The following is a 13,363-nucleotide window of genomic DNA, read 5'->3' on the forward strand; positions in this document are numbered from 1 at the left end:
TTTGTGAAGTGGCTGCAGAAATAGATAACTAAAATGTCGGGTACGACTTCTCCTGCTCAACCATGCACCTGCTACATAACAACTCAAATAATTGTGTCCAATCACGGGGCCTGTGCTGCAGAGGGACAGAGACAAATTTGAGCCCATGCAGAGGATATTATGAGGACATTAATATGACTTAAGCTCATGTCATAGGAGGAAGATAAAGGGCCTGGAGATGTTTAAATGAGAAGACCAGATGCTAGGACAATGACAGGGGAAGCAAAGGCTGAGGACTTAGCCCAGTCCTCAAATCTCTCTAAGACCTCCATATGCAAGAAGGTGGAGTCCTGTCCTTTTAGTTTCCAGAAAGTGAAACCAAGGATAAGCAATGAAGTTCAGAGAAAGTAAGATTATAACTTAACCAAAGAATGTCCCAAAGACCAGAGTGGCTCAAAGATACAGATAGTAATTTGAGATATCAGGTGAGGGTTATTTACTGTGATATCTTCCACTCACCTTGGAGTACCTCAATCTCATTCCCCAACTTTATCACAATCATGGTCTGACACCAATGACATAGGCAAGGTTTTGGGTGGATCTGAACTAGAAGAGACAACAATCTTGAAAGACAAAGCTTTTGTTGTTGTCATTACTATTCTGAGACAGTGAGTTCATTTTTGTTTTTTTGGTTCTGAATGCTAGATGTTGAATATCAAGAAGGAAAGCTCTTGTGGAATTTAAACCAGAATCAGTAGTTTGAGAGGAATACATGATGATAAAGAGCTGATTTTTACCACCATTCATTCATTCATTCATTCATTCTTTATTTATTTATTGATTGATTGATTGAGTTATATTAGTTTCAGAGGTAGAATTTAGTGATTCATCAATGGTGTATTATACCCAGTGCTCATTACCTCATGTGCCCTCCTTAATGCCCATCACCCAGTTACCTAATCCCCTCACCCACTTCTCCTCCAGCAACCCTCAGTTTGTGCCCTAGAATTCAGCATCTCTTATGGTTTGCCTCCCTCTCAGTTTTCATCTTATTTTATTTTTCTTCCCTTCCCCTATCTTCATCTGTTTTGTTCCTTAAATTCCATATATGAGTGAGATTATACAGTATTTGTCTTTCTCTGACTGACTTATTTTGCTTAGAATAATTACCCTCTAGCAAAGAGCTGGTATCCAAATCTATAAATAACTTATCAAACTCAATAACCAAAAAACAAAAAAAATCCAGTTAAGAAATGTGCAGGAGACATGATCAATACATATTTATTATTATTATTATTATTAAATATTATTATTATTATTTTATTATTATTATTATTATCATTGAGCACTTATTATTCTCCAGGTTTTATTCAAGACACTTGGGAATTAAAAGTGAACAAAAATAAGTTACATGTCGTAGGATGGACATGTATCCAGTGTAAACCTAAGAAGCAAATGATATGATATATATGTTAGAAGGTGAGGAGGACTATGGGGAATATGGGAAGTGGGCTCAGAGGTGCTGGCTAAAAGTGAATTGCTATTTTAAAAATGATAGTGTGGACCTTACTGTAGAGTTGAGATCTTTTTTTTTAAAAAAGATTTTATTTATTTATTCATGAGAGACACACAGAGAGGCAGAGACACAGGCAGAGGGAGAAGAAGGCTCGCTGTAGAGATCCCGATGCGGGCCTCCATCCCTGGACCCTGGGACCCTAGGATCACACTCTGAGCAGAAGACAGACACTCAACTGCTGAACCACTCAGGTATCCCTGAAAAGTTGAGATCTAAGCCCAACCTTGAAGATGTGGGAGTTAGCTGTTTAAATAATTGAGGGAATAGTGCTGTAGGCAGAAGGAACAGCCAATGTCGAGACTGAAATATGAGATTATGCTCTGCAGGTTATGTTAAGAAACAACAAGGGGGCCACTGAGGCTGGAAGGAGTGAGTGGGGGTGGGGAGAGAGATGAGACAAGAGAGCAGGGTCCAGGAGAGGAATCTGAGAGGTCTTATAGTTTGTTGTCAAGACTTTAGCTTTTTCTCTGAGCAAAATGGGAAGCTATTGAAGGGGTTGGAGCAGAAGAGGGATGTAGTCCAACTTAGGTTATAATGGGATCACTCTATTGCTGGTGAGTACAAGTGGAAGAATGAGAGTGGGAGCCCAGGTGAGTGTAATTGCAATAAACCAAGTGCCAGAGATAATGGGATGGAGATGGGCAATAGTCAATTACTGGAGGTATTTCAACAGTAGAGCCACCAGGATTTCCTGATGAACTGGATGTCAGTGAGAAAAAAGAGGCGTCAAGGATGAGTTGAAGGTGTGGGAGAAGCAACTTGAAGTCCCTCCCCATGGTGATGGGTAAGAGTGAGTGGAGCAGGTGTTAAGTCAGGTGAAAGACCAGCAGTCCAGTCTTAATTTTGGTTTGTTCTACTTGTTAGACATCCAAGTGGAGATGTTGATCGTGCAGATGACAGTCAAGGCAGAATTTCAGGGGAGAAGTCTGGCCTGGACATACAAATATGGGAGCAGTCTTTATGGAAAAATCTTTCCTCATCTTACCCTATAGTTACATTCCTAGAAAATCAATGTATATTAAATTCAATGTATATAAAAATCAATGTGTATTAAAGCAATGCAAAAAATTGCTTTTTGCTTATTTGGAATTAGTGTCTAAACACAGGTCATTATAAACAGCAAGAGAGTCATGCAAGATGAAGGATTCTTTACGTAGGAATGTCTCCAGCTTTGTAGGACATTTAACATACCTGAGCCCCACCCAATAAAAGCCGACCAGTGTCCCCAATCACAGTGACAGTTTAAAAGTACTTGCATACATTTCCAAAATGTCCCCTGAAGGGGATTACAACATTTCCTTTCTGAAAAATCTCTGCTCTGCACACTCTACTTTAGGCTTTAAAGATCACATATACTCTAGTGACAATTCTGTATTGCCAGGTGGACCTTTCTTGCATCTTAAGCCCAACTGGCTGCTAGACACCTCTGCTTGAGTGTCTTGCCAGCAACTAAAACCCAACATGTCCAAAGCTGCCTTTATTGTATAATCCTGCCAAATTGCACTCTTCCTCATCATTCCTATAAGCAGCACATGCAGCCACCTCATGGCTGAAACTCAAAACCAAAGCATTATCCTTATTTTCCTTCTCCCCTAGCCAACCCTCTAATTTAGCAAGTCATCCCAACCTTACCTACCCATCCCAACCTACCCTCTATGTCTCACCAAAGGCCCCACCACTTTCTTCCAACCCTGCTGCTATTATCAAATCTAGGCCACCATTCGGGACATTGCAACACCCTTCTCTGGCTTCGTGCCTTGTCTTGATTCCTCCAATGCATCTTCTCTTCTGGAGAGCTGGAGTGATCTTCAGGAACCTTAAATCAGATCATTATTTATTCTGCTTAAAACCCTGTAGTGACTCTCTATTGCCTTCAGGATAAAGCTCAGGTCTCTGGACAGCTTTATATTCTTTCATCTGCTGTTCCTCCTGCCCTATATTGAGGGTAACTCTCATCCTTTATTCTCAACAATACATATTTTTCTTCAGAAGGCATTCCTTAACCCCTGGCCCCAAATCTGGACAAAGTTCCCGTCTACATGCTCTCAAAGTGTCCTGCTCTTTCTCTAGCATATTTTTCCCATTGTCTTGTAACTGTTATTTGTTTGTCCCTCTCTTCATTCAACTGCAAATGACAGGAAGGCAGGAATCTTGCCTTGTTTTCTACTGTCTTCCTACTGCCTTGAATGGTTTCTGGAACATAGAAATTTCTTTTGCAATGACTGAATGGCAGTGGATAGATGGTTAGATGGAAGGATGCATAGATGGACAGCTGAATGACAAATGTAGGAGTTATGTTCAAAATAAGCCTGAGACATAGGCCCCTACCAATCAGAGTAGATGCTGACCATAAAAAATACCACCCACATCATATGCACTTACTGAATGTCAGCACTGGATGGATGGATGGTTGGTTGAATGGATGGATGGATGGATGGATGGATGGATGGATGGATGGAGTACAGCTCTGAGAAATTGGGAAAAGTAAAAATACTGAGAAATGAGATCAGAGAGATAGATGCTCACTCTGGTCCTTCAGACAAGACTTAGAAAAGATACCTTCATGTAGACATCTTGGCCATGATTTCAGAGTAAGAATCCTTATTGTGTGTGGGGTCTGTGGGTGGTGTTCAGGGTGTTGCCTACAAGCCCATGGCAACAGCAGGCAACTTTTCCATTAAACTTGTTGATTTTAATGGCATGTAACTCCATAGCTTTTTACTAGGTTTCCAGAGGGTTCTGTGACCTAGAAAAAGGTTAAGACCACTGCTTTAAAGACCCAGACCATCAAAGGTGAACACTGCCCTATCTTTGAAGCTTTGCCCACCACGGTGGCTTTGAAGCTGAAAAGGCCATTCTCAAAGGTTTTTATGTTCAAGCAAGGGCCTGAAATTTTTCTGATGAGAAGCTATTTTTGACTTCTCTGAAGCCTCCTGAGAATGGGACTAGCAGGTGGAGGGGTGAGGTGGGGGCTGGTTCTAAAGTGCAAGTAGGTGAGGGATGGTATGGGCAGGTGCTGTGGTCTGCTCCCTATTGGGGATCCCAATGAGCTCCAGAGAAGGAAGGCATGTGATAGAAGCATCCAGCTGGGCAGTCAGATCTGTTCAACTTTGCACTTGTTTGAAGATTTTACAGACAGCTTTAGAAAAGATCATTTGGGGGCCCTAGCTCCAGTGTAGAGCAAGCACAAAAGGGTACCACACCCCAAAAACTGGATTATGATAAGCCAGTTGACAAGGGCCCTTACAGAATAATATTGGTGACTGGCTGGTCTTATCAGATGCAAGCTGATGGTTTGGGGAGGAGGAACTGCCATTCCTGCTACTGACATTGTGGATTGAAAACTCTACATAACATCTATCCCTGGGCTTCTTCCAGAAGGGCTATATGCACACACACACACACACACACACACACACGTATGATGTGATATTGGATTTGATATATATAAAATACATATGCCTATATAAATATATATTTTTCTTTATATATATTTCCCTATATGTATACACACATTTCTTTTCCAAGAATTGCAGAACTAATTATTATTTTATAAATACATTCATTTGTACACAATTTTATTTTTTTATTTTAGTTTTTTAAAGATTTTATTTATTTAGTCATGAGAGACACACACACAGAGAGAAGCAGAGACACAGGCAGAAGGAGAAGCAGGCTCCATGCAGGGAGCCTGATGCAGGACTCGATCCTGGGACTCCAGGATCACGCTCTGGGCCAAAGGCAGATGCTAAACCCACCCAGGGATCCCTATACACAATTTTAAATGAAATCAGATTTGTATAGTTCAACCATGCCTCGGGAGCCTGGAGCTATCCAATCTGGAGAGGCCAGATGAGCTCCAAGCAAAATAACATGCAGCCTTCCTTGACTCCAGGGCAAATGTGTGACCTTCTCCAGGCATTATTCCATACCATTCACATACTTCCCTTGGTTAAATCATTTCGTCATCTACACACACACACACACACACACACACACACACAAGGAAATTGTCCTCTGTTAATTTTCCTTTGGGAAAATAAACCCTCTGCTTTTTGAGGACCCAAGACGGAAGTTCCCAAGCAAATCAAGCTCTCTTTCTCTCTGAAGTGATGTGAGGCCCCTCTGTCTGGCTGGAGAGAAGGGAGGACACCGGCCCGGCTACCAGGAACATGTCTTGTCTGTGACTACAGCTTGTGGTGCCCAGGTTGCTTTCTGAAAGCACAGGGCCACAATTAACTCCCTGGGCTGAGCCTGGCCGTAGCTAATGAAGCAACTAATTCCCTGGCAGGAGCAGCTCCTCATCCTGTGGCAGGAGACTCAGAAACCTGCCCTGCTCAGACTCAGTTCCTGCGTGTCACCCCTGGCATTTCTGCACATCTCTGCCCTCTGCAGGGCGGTTTTGCCTGGACTGGCTTCTTTGACATGAAAGGTTTTATTGTTCTTTAATGTAGTACTGATGGGGATCTCAACCCCTGCCCAGGCAAACCCCAGAGCCTTCCTGTGTATGTGCATTGGGGGGCATGGAGCTTCTTCCCACCTCATGGTCATTCTGTGCCTGTCACTCTGGAGTCCACAGCACATAAAGGGTGAGAGGAATATGAGATTACTTACCTGGTCTTTTTTGAGGGACAATGAAAGAAGCTCTTAGCCCCTAACCACAATCTAAATACTTGTACAAATTCGTGAGGTGCCTTTAGAGTTCAGAATCCTTCATTCCACAAGGAGGCCTTAGGGTAAAGGGGAAAATATCCCACAGATCAAAAACCCTTTGACTTGACTTTACTTATGAAAGGACACACAAGAAGGAGATGGGGCTGTTTATCAGAAGAAGGCAAGCCGCAGTGACCGTCTGGCACTGCTGGACAGTTGGCAGGAGGCAGGAGGAGTGCCTTGGTCTGGGCAGTCTCCGGAGCTGTGATGCACAAAGCAGAGGAGATGCAGAAGGGTGATTCCAGCTTAAAACCAGGCAGGCACTTCCCTAGAGGCAACTGCAAAAAGGACAAGGCAGGAGTGAGACCTTCTCCAGGTAAAGCCAGGGACCCACTGCTGGTGTGCAGGGGATAGCTTCCCCACTTCAGGTGGGTGTTTCGAAAAAATAAAATCTACAAGCCTCATCTCATTTAAGATTTGATAAGAATTGCTGATGTCTATGCAAGAGCTTGCTGACTTATAAAGGGAGAGGGAGAAGAATGGGCGAGTCTGGAGGATCTGAAAAGAAATTGGTGTACCAGGAGTGTCAAAGAGTATGGGAGAGGGCTCTAGGCCTTGGGCCTGAGCTTGGTCTGCTGTGCCCTCATGGGTAAGAATGTGCCCTGTGCAGACTGAGCGGCTGGGCATTAGAGCTCAAGTTCTCCTACTGTTGATGCAAAGCAGACTCGGAGTAGCAGGGTTTAATCAGGAAAACTAGGAGAGCATTCCAAGGATCTACAGCATGGGTAAATTCTATGTACAAGCAAGTATCAGTGTAAGCAAACCTGTAATCTAGCAGTCAAAATTCCACACCAACATTTCCCAACAGTGGTGCCAGGTATTATGATTTTGTCTTTTAGATAGAAGCCATTCCCTTCTCTCCCCTCAAAATGCTTGCATTTCCCAATGGGCCAACACTAACACGTTAGAATGACTCGCAGAACAGCTGGATACTCCTTTCCACCACTTGGAAGTGTCACTTACCATCTCCCAGCCTGCTACCTTATCTCTTGCTTACAAATGATGCATATGGGTGGTTACAAGTATCAGGGGCTCAGGGTGGGAGGGTTCCACTCTTCTACAGTGATCTCTCCTTTCTTTTGGGAAAGAATTTATACACAGGGAGCAGGAAGCAAATAAGAACCATGGAATTGTTTTATTGAGAGCTCATCTACCGAGGTGAAGGCAGCACTGGCAAAGGCCCCAGAACCCAGGGTGATATCCTATTGATGCCCATAATCTGAATTGTAGGGTCAGTAGGAGCAGAGGGGATCTGTGTTCATTTGTCCAGCAAGTCACAGGGTGAAGAATAATGTAGTTGTGAGTACTTAGCCTTACAATGCCTGGGACAGGGTAAAAAGCTCAATTTATAGTAGCTATTATGAGTGATAATTTGATCTAGGATCATGCTCTCCTAGAAAAGATTAATGCTTTCCTAAATCTTTTATATTGAGAACCTTTTCCTTATTACCAAATAAATTTAACTTTCAAAAAACATACTTTTAGAAAGGCAGAGGTGTCAGCAGTCCAATTATAGCTATTAGATGAGGTCAAAAGGTCTCAGGTACTCAATTTATTTGGGGGATACATGCTAAAGTGCAACAAGACACACCTGGATTTCTCACCATCTCCCTTTGTTTGTCTCAGTTTACCTTTAACAGAGGGACCGCGACCATTTCTTATGCTTGCAGGGCGGCGTGTTGCAGGCAAATGTGGGCAACTTGGAGTCAGAAAGCACAACTTTTGTCTTCATCAACTCTGGTGTCATAGGCAGTCTCTGTCTCTCTGTCCCTCCATTATCATGTCTGTGAGATGAGTTTAGAGATGCCAGCCTTGCCACATTGCTGCCAGGGTCCCATAGCTCTTCTCTCTGGTGCTTGGCACATCAGAAATAGGTTACTCATTGAAGTTACTTGCAGTCAAACGAAAAAGAAAATTCAATGAATTAGAAGTCACATTTCCAGCTTCCACTTCCCTCACTTAGAAAACAAAACATTGCTGTCCTTCATTTCCATGCTACAATCATAACTAAGAAGCCGGTACTAAAACAGTTCATAATAAGAAAATCTGGATCGAATGGAAGGATCATAAACAATTGAGCCACATTTAAAGAGAGAGCTAGAACTCACATTCAGGAGATCCAAAAGTGAGAGTCTTTCTGACCCGGGACACCAATTCTGAATATGCAGCTCTGAGTATTTTTCATGCCTGTCCCTGAGGACATAGGTGAAAGGGTGTTCATGGTAGTGTTGTTTGCAGTGTCTGGGAGGTAGACGCCTCCTTAGGATCCATTGCTGGAGGGAATGGCTACAAGTAATGAATGGATGCTAGCTAGAGAATGTTAATTAGCAGGAGTTAGAAGAAGCCAACTGGTTATATACATAGCAACACAAATGGGTCTGATAAATATAGAATGAAAAAGGTAAGGAAAAAAAAAAGGTAAGGAATGTAATGAACCGTATTCATGCAATGCCATTCCTGCAAGTTAAAGACACCAATGCTCATACAACAAAATTACATATTTACAAAGCTATATGTACATTCAAGAATAGCTAACAAGCATCAGGATGGCAGTTCAGGAGGGTAAGTGAAACAAAATGAGTTGGGAATGGAAATTCTTTTTAAAAGGACACCAGAGTCAAGAAAGGGGAGACAATATAGCAAGGACAATATAAGTAAGAGTCTTGCCATCAACAACCAGTGACCCACACGGGATCATGTTATGTTTGTATTCTGGGCAGATTCAGAACATATGGAGAGAGCAGGAAGCAGGACCTCAATCAGAGTGAAGCGACGGTCAGGTTTTGTGTGGAGAACATATGGTCTGGAGCTGGGTCATGGTGCTGGGAATTTTCTGTGTGCCTCTCCAGATCTGCTGCCCACACTTGCTTTGCACCCAGAAAGTGGACTTCTATAAAGAGCATCTGCCTGGATTCTTTGCCCTGGGCTTCCTGGTGGTTTTGGTCAATGGGAGAGGCTGGCAGGAGATGAGCAGGATGAGGAGGGAGAGGTTGGGGTGTCCAGTTCCCTGGGTTCCTCCCCACCAGGTCTTTGTTTAAGAATGCTGTGCTCCTGTCCTGAAAGTGCCAGCTCTAATGGGCCAGGCCTCTCTCAGGGGATGGCTCTCACCATCCCATGTCCCTTCTAGACCTAAGATGGGTTACAGCTACCTGCTGTGGATGACCCCAGGTGCTTCACCCTCTCTTACTGTTGCTCCTTAGGTCTGTGCACGCATTTGTAAATGGTTCCTTCCTGAAACTCTTAGCCAGGACCCTGGTTCATACAGCAATTGTGCCAGAACTCGTCAAATAATATTCAGGAATTGGATTGCTCACATATCTGATGAGTCCTCTGACAATTTCCTTGCTATCAGAATGAGACACTGGTTATCTGTGGCATGTGTTGGTGTCAATTACTCAAATTATTGCTGGTGACAACATGGGAGAGAGTGCTGGTGGAGACCAAGACTTGGGGAGATTGAAGGACTGATATACATAGTCACTATGGCAACAATAGAGATTTCAGAGATGTCATGTGGGCAGGTTGCATCTGGTGGCACTAGAGAGAGTATACAGAGAAAAGGACAAATTGCAAGACTTGAATGTCCTTGAGAAGGTATGGGGGTAAAATTAGAAAGCCCCTATGGTCACTTTGAATGAGTCTCTTATGTCCATGAATAGCTTCTGGTGGTCAAACTCAGGGCCAGATTATAAGGGCTATGGCTGCCACATATCTTATGCTAAAGCAAGGGACTAGAGGACAGAATGAGGCCCTAAGATATGGGATGAGGATTTTGGCTGGAAAGAATTGCAACTGAGAGCTCTCCTTGAACGTTCCTTGTTGTCCCTGTCTGTGGAGAAGACTTCCTAGCCATAATTCCTTCATCCTAGGAACTGTTGAATTCTCAGGACCTGCGTGCACAATCTCATTGCCTCCAGGCTTGAGGTGACAGTTAGAGTCCTATTCAGAGAAGTACAACACCTGTTCCAAAGGGAGAGAGACTATTATTGTAGTTTAAGTTTTAGGGTGGATTATTACTCAGCAAACTAATACAAACAGCAAAGTGTTTGCAGTCATCTTCACCAGATCTATATGACCTGCTAGATTTGCAGTATCTTGCTGACTTTTTTCAACAAAAGTCTAGAGATTATGGGTGTTGATTCTAAGAGTAATAGATCAGAGAGATTACAATATATATGATTATATCAGAAGAAATCTGTCAATGAGGGACATTCATTTATGTTTTGAGATTGATGTATTGACATAAATGACAGAGAATGACGGTAACTGCCTACTGGATTGGGTAATGGAACATGGATTCAATAGCATCCTCTAGCATCTTTCCCTCAAATGGCAAAGAACTGAATCTTGCCAATACTTTGAATGAGTTTAGAACTGGATTCTTCCCCATAACTTCCATAGAAGAGCCCAGCCCAGGCAACACCTTGACTTTGAACTTGTAAGACCCCAAGTGGAGAACCTTCATCTTCCTCTTATGTAGGCTTAGTTGGTTACTTCCACTCTGAAACAGAAACCATTGCTGAGCTTCTGATTTGGCACTTTTCTTTGGAGAATAAGTCATCTACCTTAATGCAGGTAGATTCCATTAGATTTCTTTTCTTGTGGATGAAGTAGCAATTTATATACAAGAGAATGTGTGTGTGTGTGTGTGTGTGTGTGTATGTGTGTATGTGTCGGTAGGTAGGTAGATATAGTATAAATATAAACTAACCTTCTTGGCTTGCAGTGCTTCTGTCTGCACCACCAGTCATTGACTTATGAAGGTTTTATCTATTGCCATGGTGTCCCACACTTACTGCCTCTGCCTCTGACAAAGAAATTTATTTTATGATGAAAGAAGAACACCACTACACTTACATCCATTTATTTCCATCACGGAAGAGAAGATGATTTGATAAACTGAGGGAATGCCTGTTGAAGCACTTATGGTGCCAGTTGAAAGACAATACTCTAGGAAGTGAGAATTTCTTAGGTGTAGTTTGTGCCTTAAATCAGCTGCCTGTATATTGTGTAGTCTCCCTTTCTACAAAAGAATAGAGGTGAAAGTGTACTTAAGGAATTTTTGCTTCCTTTCCCAACAACTTTACCCTTAGAGTGTTTAGAGGTCCTTGTGCCCAAGGGAAGAATGCTACTACCAGAAAACACAGCCATGGTTCTGTTAAATTTGAAGTTGAGAATTTTCCTAGACATTTTGGACTCCTTATGCTACTCAATCAACAGGCACAAAAAGTGTCACTGTAAAGATTGAATCCTGATCACCAATGAGAATATTGTGTGCTGTCTTATCCATCCTGGTGATAGCCCACAGTATACCATCTGTTGTATTATTTATCTATTGCTACGTAGAAAATCATCCTGAACCTTAGTGACTTAAAACAACAGGCAATTTATTAACTGAATCTTAGACTTTCAGGTCTCTCATAAGGTTACAGTCAACGCATCTGTCAGGGTTATATCTCATCTGAAGGCTCAGCTGGAGAAGGATCTGCTTTTAAGTTTACTCACATGGTTGTCAGCAGAATTTAGTTGTGCAATAGCTGTTGGACTGAGGGCTTTCATTCCTCAGTTCCTCGGCTGTGGACTGGAGGCTACCCTCAGATCATCTCCATAGGGTCCCTCACAGCACATCAGCATGTTTTATCAGAACAAGTATGCCAAAAGTGAGAAAAATGGAGGGAGGGAGACAGGGAAAGAGATCAAATCCTTAATAATCTCAGTGTGCCTTGTGAGATTAGTCAGGAATATAATTCCATAGATTAGAATCAAGTCTCCAAAGTCTAGCCCACACTCACACACTTAGGGGGAGGGGTTTACACAAGGGTGTGAACTCCAGGAGGCAGAGGTCACTGGGGACCATTTTGGTCACTCATTTTATGATAAAGGATTTGAAGCAATAAGCTTCTATCCATTATGCCCTATCACCCAGAAGGACTAAATTGAAGACCAATCTGGGAGCCAAGGAAGTTTTCTGGGTCCTTCTTAGTACTTCCTTGCCCAATAGTCTTGATCAGTAGAAAGCTGGTCCTGTTCAATAAAGAAAGGTGATCAATTACTCAGAATCTAAAAAAGTGACGGTTTCATCATTCCACCAGGTAGAAAGATCAAGAGATGTTTTGTAGATAGTAATTTTGACGTGGTAGAAGGAAGCTATGGTTATCAATCCATGCATTGTGACTAGTTACAGAAGTGTGGACTGTAACAGCTAAATTTTGGGTGAATTAATTATTCCCTTGTCTTCTTCCTCTCCTGCCCCATTACCTTATACAAAGAGCCCTCTTGGTGTTAATATTTTAGGTTTAAGGTGGGAATGACTGACTGAATTGGCATTATTAGGTGATGATACAATACCTGGAAAAATTTTGTGTGTCCCACCTGTTAAGGACAGGTATTTTCCATCCAAACAATAAAAGTGAATGCAAATGGACAAAGGCATTGAGTTGGATTGTGTTGGATGCTCTTCATTTGCTCTCCCAGCTGCACTCCCTACACTTCCATGGCTCTTCTGTTCCCTGAGAGACTGGATTCTAAGGGTTGTTGGGTTCCTGCGGGATTCAGTCAGAGTCATTTACAGAAGACTGGAAGAGGAAGGAGACAAAGGCTTTGAGTATTTACCTCCTTGTGTTCCTTCTGGGTTACAGTTTGGGAATGGGTGCTTTCTTCTAATGAAAACCACAGTTTCAGGGAGGCCATAATCTCTAACAACCACAGCTCTCTTCAGTTCTAATAGGAGCTTCTTCCCTTGCCTCTTTGGTGTAGGGGAGGTAAAAATTTTCACTGTTGCTGGCCCCAGGGTGCTTCATTGTCCCTTGTGGGTTTCCCTTTCTGCACAGGCTTTTATAAATAGTCTCTTCTCCAAACTCTATCCTTTTGTGTGAACCATCTGTTTCACTTTGGGGCCACAATTTTCATGAACAACTTTTCTTTCTTTTTCTATTCAGAAAATATACACAATTTAAGTTTATGCTCATGAATTATTTAGTATAGTTTTTATTATAAAACTTGTTTTGTATTTCACAAAGGATGTTCAGCAAACACTTAGTGAATGAAATGCGTGAATTGTGACCTGAAATCTAACAGGATCATCCTTTTCATAGA

General features: G+C 42.4%; 1 long non-coding RNA gene across 4 annotated transcripts in view; it reads left to right on the plus strand.

The window, feature by feature from the left end:
- The first annotated feature begins 242 nt into the window (after positions 1-242).
- LOC112668802 (uncharacterized) overlaps positions 243-13,363 on the plus strand; it is a 71,234-nt gene continuing 58,113 nt past the window's right edge. For 3 of the 4 annotated variants that reach the window (XR_007413481.1, XR_004803205.2, XR_004803206.2), the window contains exons 1-3: positions 243-464; positions 1,343-1,458; positions 1,603-1,746. This is a non-coding gene — a long non-coding RNA (uncharacterized LOC112668802). The remainder of the gene's footprint in view (positions 465-1,342; positions 1,459-1,602; positions 1,747-13,363) is intronic. The other variant, XR_007413482.1, reaches the window with a different exon arrangement.

The sequence above is a fragment of the Canis lupus genome, chromosome 10 (assembly GCF_003254725.2).
Source record: "Canis lupus dingo isolate Sandy chromosome 10, ASM325472v2, whole genome shotgun sequence".
Taxonomy (NCBI): domain Eukaryota; kingdom Metazoa; phylum Chordata; class Mammalia; order Carnivora; family Canidae; genus Canis; species Canis lupus.